This window comes from Primulina eburnea, chromosome 8 (assembly GCF_022965805.1).
Source record: "Primulina eburnea isolate SZY01 chromosome 8, ASM2296580v1, whole genome shotgun sequence".
NCBI classification, from domain to species: domain Eukaryota; kingdom Viridiplantae; phylum Streptophyta; class Magnoliopsida; order Lamiales; family Gesneriaceae; genus Primulina; species Primulina eburnea.
In genome coordinates, this window is record NC_133108.1 from 1,179,808 (window position 1) to 1,188,985 (window position 9,178).

At 32.8% G+C, this 9,178-nt stretch overlaps 1 pseudogene; it reads right to left on the minus strand.

Moving 5' to 3' along the window:
- Positions 1-5,695: 5,695 nt before the first annotated feature.
- Positions 5,696-8,820, minus strand: LOC140838225 (uncharacterized; annotated as a pseudogene).
- Between the last annotated feature and the right edge of the window lie 358 nt (positions 8,821-9,178).

A 9,178-nucleotide genomic window follows, 5' to 3' on the forward strand; every position in this document is an offset into this window, starting at 1 on the left:
GATAGTAGTAGATGCTTAAAAGTCGTAGTCGCGACTGTCTATCTTGCCACTCTGATCTTAATCGTTTCCCACAGATTCTCTGAATTCTCTTCTATGTCGTTGAATAGTTTGTTGTTGCGTTCGAGCCATATTGACCAAAATAAGCAATGAATAATGATGAGCCAGAAATGATTTAGGCCTTTTCCTTTTAGATAGCAATGTTCCATAAGGTACATATCTCGTGAATTTAGAGGAAATGTCCATTCAAATCCCAACTGCTGCATGACCTTGATCCAAATACTTCTCGTGTAGTAGCAGTGAACCAATATGTGATCCTGATTTTCAAGGTCTTTTTTGCACAATACACACCACTGAGGACATAAAGCGTAATTTGGATTCCTTTATCCGCACTTTGTCACTCGTCTGCAATTTTCCCAACGCAACTATCCACGAGAACACTTTCACCTTTTGTGGGATTGGCACTTTCCAGATTGTAGCGATGAAAGGGAAATTTGGATTTGAATTATTGTTGAAAAAAGTAGAGTAAAAAGAATTAACTGAGAAAAGACCCGAAGAATCTCCTAACCAAACCCTGATGAATGTATGTTTTAATAAAATGAATGTATGTTTTAATAAAAACTTTTGTTTTTTTATTTATTTAGATGACTTGTATTCCTTAAAAAAAAAGAAGATGATGATGACTTGTATTTTTAAATTTCCGGATATAATTTATTTTTTTACTTAAGAGTATATACATTTTTTAAAAATATGAGTGACTTTTTTTTCTTTCAAAAACATAGAAAGGACCGATATTAGTAAATCGCGGAGTACCACAGAATAGATAACGACAGGAAAGGGAAAAATAGATGCACTCAGGGGTCGGCCACCAATGCTAAACGTCAAAAACTTGGGCGGCCCCTCGCGAATAATATAATTATTATATAAAATTCAATTCGACTAAAATAAAGTATATCAACATTTTTTTTTTGAAAATTAAATATTAATTTCCAAAAAATAGCAATTCGAATTATGAATTAAATCGATTTGACAAAGATCCCTTGTTTAAATAATTCTCAAAAATGAGCAATTTCGACTCGATGCATTAATTTTTTTTAAAAAAAATTAAAAAAATTAATTAATCTTTATTGATAATTAGGTTATTATTAAAGAAATACTCGAATCCTTCGGCCAATCACAATACAGATATTATTTATCATAAATTAATCTGGACAAAATATTCGATTTCTGTGAGGCCAGCTTTCCAATAAGTCAATGTGGTAGTTATTTTATTTCATTTTAGTGAAATAAAAGTCAACAGTTTATGTTTCCAATTTCTTGCTAAGTAATTCAGTCGTGCTGCCGTAAGCAAACCAAATAATTTGTAGGCATCGACAAAGTCATTGGATCATAGAAAGTTACCTCACCTAATAAATGAAATTTATTATTGCATGTGTATCCAATAATACAAACGCATTATATGTCAGTAGATTTAATATTTATTATAGGTAAATATATACCTTTTTTAAAAATTAAAGTGGAATACATCTGTATAATTAGTATATCTCTTATTTGTTTCTTTTGTGATTTTGGTACTACATTTTATTCGATTTTAATCGTTAAATTTTTGGTAAGTTTATTCTTTTTTTAATTAGAATTAAAATATATGATATGACACTACATATATTAACGTCATGACAGATGTACAAATACGCCATATCTGCATCACGTCAAAAAAAAAATGAAAAGAGATTGAAATTTGACAAAATGTATGAAATATAATTGCAGTGTGCGAGTAACACAAAATTAAGAATGTTTTTGTTACTGGACGGACATTATGCAGAAACCTAAATCACTCTTTGGTCAGGCCCATCACCCACCCAATAACGGGGAAACCCGACACTACCTTTGTCTTCAATTCAAGACTGTTGCATTTTTCGACATAAAAATTTATATTCTATGTTTCACCACGCCATATTATTACATGTGCATCACAAGTTCAGGTATTTTTACAAAACGAATCAGAAATATTTTATTTTTCAAAGTACTATCATTCATAAAATTAACCTATTGAAACTTGAAACTACTTATCTAAAACACTGGATTTCTCTAACCAAAAACCATCCGGATCAACATTTAATCTACATGCAAAGTTTTTAGTGTGAATCTTTTAACATCGATCCAAACTCAGGTACCCTATTAATATCGTTTATTCAAGAAATTCGAGATCACATCGAAGGATAGGATCAGTAGTTTGTATATTTTATTGCATACTTGATATAGTCAATAATTTCATATACGTTAATAATAAAAGAAGACCAAACATACGCAGCAGCAAAAATAATAAAAGAACTCAAATGCTGCTAACTAGCTAGGTAGGGATACTTATCTTCCTTTCAATTAGTTAAGCTATATATAAAATAGATATAAAATTTGGTTAATATGGGAAACTTTTTGAGGTCATTTTTGTTCAACTTTCTATTGCGAGACAAAGCATGGTCATTGCTTGTGGAAGTATATTTTGAGGACAAACGATTTTTGGAAGGGAAAAAAAAAACGATTATTGCACGGACTCAAAAAACTAAGTACTTGAATAACAATGATAGTTTCATGAGTTGACCACCAAAATTACAGTTCAAGCACTTGGATATCACGAGAGATTAGGACCACTTTCTCATTTAGGAAAGCAAACAAGAAAAAAAAAAGAACTTGAAAATGACCCATGCATATATTTTATTCTGTAAAATTAAATAAAAAGATCTCGTGCGTCATAAAGAATCCATTTATTTTCCAGCATGTCCTATGCCCGGACTGTGACCCGGCGCCGTTGGTCTCAGATCATCCATTTTTGCGCTCAAATCCCGCCGCGTAAAATCCCTTGATAAACCTTTACCATGTCCCCTCGAGATCTCATGCTTATGTTTCCCATGCATGTTTCCTGCTTTAACCTCTCCTTGGATCTGATTCAGCCCTTTGACGGGTGTGTAATACCCGGAATCAAGTGCTGAACACAATATCACAAGTATAAAAATCATGGCCGCAGTTACCTGCAGCACAAACCTCACTTTCATTGCCATGGCTAAGCTATACTTGCTTAGTTTGTGATAAAAGACTTTACACTCTCTATGTTATTTATACTACAAGTATGTAGCGTATGTGCATTAGAAAGTTTAAATCTATGCTGTGAGTGGTGTTCATGCACCCTGAGGAACTGAGAAGACCATTTGATATATATACAAAATATGAAGTTAGATATTGATATGGCAAAAACTTATGTACGACGGTCTCACGGGTCGTATTTTGTGAGACAGATCTCTTATTTGGGTCATCCATGAAAATATATTATAACTTTTTATGTTAAGAGTATTACTTTTTATTGTGAATATCGGTAAGGTTGACTCGTCTCACAAATAAAGATTCGTGAGATCGTCTCACAAAAGACCTACTCGTTTGTTATATGAAATAAGATTTTTGTGGTTATAAGTATGATCGATTATAAGGACTCATCGGACGATTTAACTATCATAACAGCACTTAAAAGTAAGACTCGATCGTTTCAATTGATTGAAGTCTTTAATTAAATTATTCTTAACTTCACATATAATTAAGATATACTAATTATAAGGAAGAATCTCAAAAGTTCAACAATCATTAATTTCGGGTGCCCCAAATTAATATATTATATAAAGCAAAAATAACAAATGGTGTATCTTTCTTTTTTTAAGGACGACTCAAATCACATACCGTACGCAGTGGTCACCTGCTTCCAACTAGCCCTTTTTTTTTACCCCACGAATTCATGTCTCCATGTGAGACGAACCCAAAAATAATTATCTAAAGAAACCCACAATACTGAATGAAACGATTATGTTTTTAATTGATTTGAAATCTAACATGGGGATCAAAGTGGGGTTGAAATGGCCAAAAATTAATAAATTAACTAACTTAACTAACGAGAACGTGGTTACCTTTTTTGTTTTATTCAAAATTTTTGTTTACGTGTGGGTTTATAGCAGCTTTTTTATCCCTCTAAGTTAAGAGAAGATGGACCTTTTTTATCCCACTACATTCACTTATAATTGAATAGTCAAAAGATTATCAAGATAACATTGTTCAACTTCTATCTATAGATCAGGATTAGAATTTTTTTAGAAAATAACATTGTTTAAATTACTAAATTTTTGAAAAATAGCCATCTCTTAGTTTATTTGAGTATTTTTCAAATAAACTTCACGGGGTTAGTTTTTTTAAAAAAAAAAGTTTCATCAAGGTTATTTTGCTAATTATCTTGTTTATATCAACTATTTTGGTATGATGACAATTGAAAAGAATATTATAACATGTCATAAATTTAAAAATAAAATTCTAATATTTAAAATAATTATTTGGATTGTTTACGGGTCACTTCTCTATATCTCGTACAAAATAATTATATTTTAGGGGGATCGTCGAATATTTAATTCTATCCTTATTTTCTGATCAGAACAATCCAAAACATAAATTATATAAAGTTATGAGTTTCAATCGATTCCTTCTTCATAGGATTTTTCGTCCTTCAAGATGTGTTAGATTAAGGAAGATAGATATTAATCGAGTACTAGGATTGAGTTTTTTTTTTTTTTTTTTTTTTTGAGAGTGTTAAGGTTTTTTCATGCATGAACACGATTGAGATTTTAATTTATATGATTATTTGAATGTAATAATTTCAAAAATTTTACAATATTAACTGTAGCACGACTCAGTTAGACTCACGGTTTATATAAAAAAATTTGGTATGGTATGATTTAAACCATATGATAGGTCAAAATCAAACATTTGAAATGCTAAAAGATATGTCTCGGTGATATATTGTACCGTACCAAAAATTTTATACCATATATCTTACCGAAATTATGATATAAGAAAATTTTATACCAATGAGTACCAAAAATTTTGGTACACATAATGCTATCATACCGAAATTATATGGTATACCGAGATTTCAGTACGGTATCGGTATCTATCATTGTATATTGTAATAAACCTTATATTTTTTAAAGTTTATAAATTTATTGTTTAAAAATATTATATTGTTAAACCTTATATTATGGTATATATCGAAATTTTCAAATTCCATACCGTCACTGTACCGAAAAATTCGGTATTTTTATCGTGTCGTACCGAAATTTTCGATATATTGAAAATTCTATATTTTTTAATTATGATAATCTCAATATACCTAAAATTCGGTATTTTTTTCTCTCCTAAAGTTTAAGGATTGTTAAAAATAAAAAGGGCTGCAAAGTTTAAAGTAGTGCTCCGACAAAATAAGGCACTCTTGAAATTAAATATATAATTATTTCTTTGTTTAAGTGAAGTTTAATTAAAATTTTCTTTTGTGTTCCTCAAATTCGATGGGGTTGGTGATAGATTTCTTCAGAATCAATTGCAACTTTTTGTTTCAGTTTCATGTGCTTTCCAATTAGTTTTTCTCAAGTGAAAGGTGAAAGCAAAACTTGTAGGACTTTAAAATATAAATCGTAGTACCAAACAAGACACTCAGTTGATTTAAAATATTTGGGACACAAACGAACTAGGAATTTTTTATGCGTGAGTTAAGGATATATTAAATGCAGAAGCAAAAACTGGGTTTTGACTATAATGTATATATTCCCTCGGCGATGCGATGGCTGTACACAAGTCTGACCTACGACTTCTAGTATGCAACGAATGCATCAACTAAAAACTAAAAATTGTTTAGTAAAAAGGGGTGAAAAAAATCGGCAGATGAAATCTGAATAGACATCGAACGTGGCGATGATCAACGTTGCATTGATCAAGCACGTGGATGAACTTCATCATGTCAATAATGGTCATGAATGTACAAGAGCTAGATGATTCTCTTCTTTCGGCAGGATCAATGAACTAGAATTAGTTTAGTCTCTGTGCAGGAAGCTCTCGTAAGTAGTTCCTCTGAGAGTTCTTTTAACGTCATCCCAGTTCTTCACATGTTCTGATAGTGGCTCCTTTGTGTATCTTGACTTGGCGACTGGTTAGCTCCATTTGCGGCAACGCCAGAAATTTTTGCACGTCCACCAGTTTCTGCAAATGGGATTAAATTGAGATTAAAAAAAAAGCGGGTTCCTGAGATTTTCACTCACTAGCAATGGTGAAAAGAAAGCAGGACCAATGGCTGCAGCCATTCGCTTTTTAATTCTTGCTAAAAAGGAGAAGAATGATATTTCATCCCCCTAGGTTTTTTATGCGCAGAAGCTAGCAATACAATGAATCATGTCATTTGGCAGAGTCATAGGAACATTTGATTTCGTCGAAAAAGACGCCCCGAGTGATGGCAGACAAGTTCTTTACAAACTAGAATATTCTAAAACCAGTTGACAAATTTGAAGGCATTCTTGTCAATGAACTGAGATTTTCCTATCACGGGAAAAACCACTTACCGTACGATTCTTTAGGAGGTCTTCATAATATAGAACCACGTGTCTGGTGCTGCGGAAATAATTCAATGCATCCAAAATCATTTTCTCCATTTGCATGAGATCCATCATAAGTGATGCTAAATTGATTGTTGGTTTATATCCAGCAAGAGTATCGGCCTGAGATCAACGGGTTTTAAAAATGAGTTAACCTGCATGAATGAAATTACTATAAACGGTTTTGGAAGCTGAAAGAGATACCTCTTGGCGTGAATGCACATGGGACTTGTGAATACCGTTCAAGAGTTTGGCATTTCGATCGTAAGAATTTGCGAGTACCGAAACCATCCTGCGCAGATGATTTTTCCGAAAGAGGAAAATTACAGAGACCCCCCTGTCATTGAAATATTCAACTATTTCTCTGTGATATTCCATCAATCCCTGAAATATATCATTAGGGGCCAAAATCATTCCATTGGCTAGTTTGGAAGCAGAAGCACTTAGTTTTAAAATAATACATTAAGCGGTCTTAGCTCATTGCTCTATTAGACAAGGCTGAAGTAGAAGCCTTGCTACCCGCATTTTTCTGCCCATTATTTCGATTACAGGTATAGTTTTATGAGTTAAAGGGAAAGAAAACACTGCTACTCTAAAAGGTTGTTTTTTTAATAAAAAAAAATAACTTCTCTGTTCTGTTGCACTCGGGTGTTTGAGTTATCTCGAAAGTAATACATAAAGGCTGATAGCCAGAATAAAGTTTGACAAGCAACCTGATTAAGCATCCACTTGAATCCAATGGCAGCCGAGCATTGATTCTTAGATGCGCTCGTAAACCAGTCCATATTGAAAACTCGGTCTAGGGTCGACGTTATTGAAGAAACATCCCTTCTCCTTTCCATAACGGAAAATATCTCTCCATTAGAACTAACATTACTATGGCTATTTAAAAATGTCTCAAACCAGCCACTTCCGGATCTTTGCATAGACACAATGGCAAACAAACGCACCGGATTACAAGCACATTCAGCCCTGAAATTTATGAAGTCAGGAACATTTCTGCTCAGACCGTATTGACTAAAACTGAAATTTCAAAAAAAAATAACAGTATGACAATTACCTGCTAAAGGTCGTGGGATTTGGGTAATGTAAGTACGGAGTTTGAGACCTATCAATGCCAATATTATGACATCGCTGTGTTGGATTAACTTCAAGGCCTGGAGATTTTGGACGGGTATAAAAATTGGTTTGATTTAGACAGACTGAACATATGTAGAGACTGCACACAACAGCAAATCCTAAGACTGACACCCTTAATGAGGCTTGGGACGATTTCTTGGGTGGTTTAATGATTAGAGCGTCCTGTGATATACAGAATCGAATACTAAGCAAGTTTAATATCGAATAAACGTGCACATTGCCGTACACAGGATTCAGACAAACATACTAAGCTTATAAGAACATAATAGTACATCAAAAAAATAAATTTCCCAAGAAATCAAAGAAACCGAAAAATAAGCAGGAGAATCGGGAACCGAAAGCAAAAGGAGAAAAACAGAGAGCAAAACCACATCAACAAGGAGAAAAAAAGCATAAATCCCAAAATCAGTAGATAATATAGGAAAGGAACAAGGTAGGTTTCCATTAAATCCCGCAAATATCATGCAAAGATCAAAACTTGCAAGAACGAGGACATGAAGAGCCTCAAAACCCATCTCGATTTCCCAACCTGCCGTTGAACTTCAAATTTCAAACAGATTTCACAATGAACAGAAATAAAAACATACGCAGTCCAACTACAAATCTTGAAAATTAAAAACTCGTCTGAAAAAAAAGGATAGAAAACGGGGCGAGAAAAAGGTGAATTTGCTGTTCTAATTTTTAAACAACAAACGATAACCCACTACTTTAATAAACAAAAACCTATGAAACGAAAGAAAATAGAAGAACTAATGCCAACATGTAAGGAAACAAAAAACCCACCTTGGTGAAGAGACAGATATCTTCACCCATTATAACTCTCAAGCAATAAAAACAATCCAAAAGGGTTCCTTCTCAAAAACCTCAGACTTATCCGACTACTCGAAACCACCAAGAAACACTTGAGAATATAGTGATAATAAGTATCTAAAACAGTTGAAAAGTATATAAAGAAAGAATATGACAGAGTCTCCTAGTCGGTAACAAGAATTAATCAGAGAAAAATTGAAACTCCTCGATAAGAACGGAGATGTTAAAGGGCGCCAGCTGGGTCGCTACTGCTTTTTTTAATTCTCAGCATTCTTCATACTGCGTATTATTATATACAATAAGAAAATATATAATGGTTTCTTGTATTTATACTCAACACGGGTGGCCAGTGATCGAGTTCAAATATATGTCTAACTGCGAAAACATTTGATTCCCGTTTTGTTTGGGTTTTTGTGGAATTGGAACTCGAAAATTATTAAACTAAATCTGGATTATATACGGATCTTTGATATTGTATTAGAGGGGTCCGCTGGAATAGACAAAATCATGAAAAACGGGGTCGGCTCCGACATCAACCTACGACGTGTTTGACCAGATATTTTATTGTAAAATCGATTATATTACGGATAACTGATTTTTGGGTTTTTAATTTTATTTTTTAGTTATTTGTGGGGTCTCTTTTATTTATTTATTTATTTTTGATAAAGGGTCTCTTTAATTTCTGCTGTTGAATTTGGATGAGGATCCTAATTCTTTTCTTTTGTTTCCAATATTGAATTGTTTTGTTAAATTTTTAAATATATATTTTTAAAATTTATGAA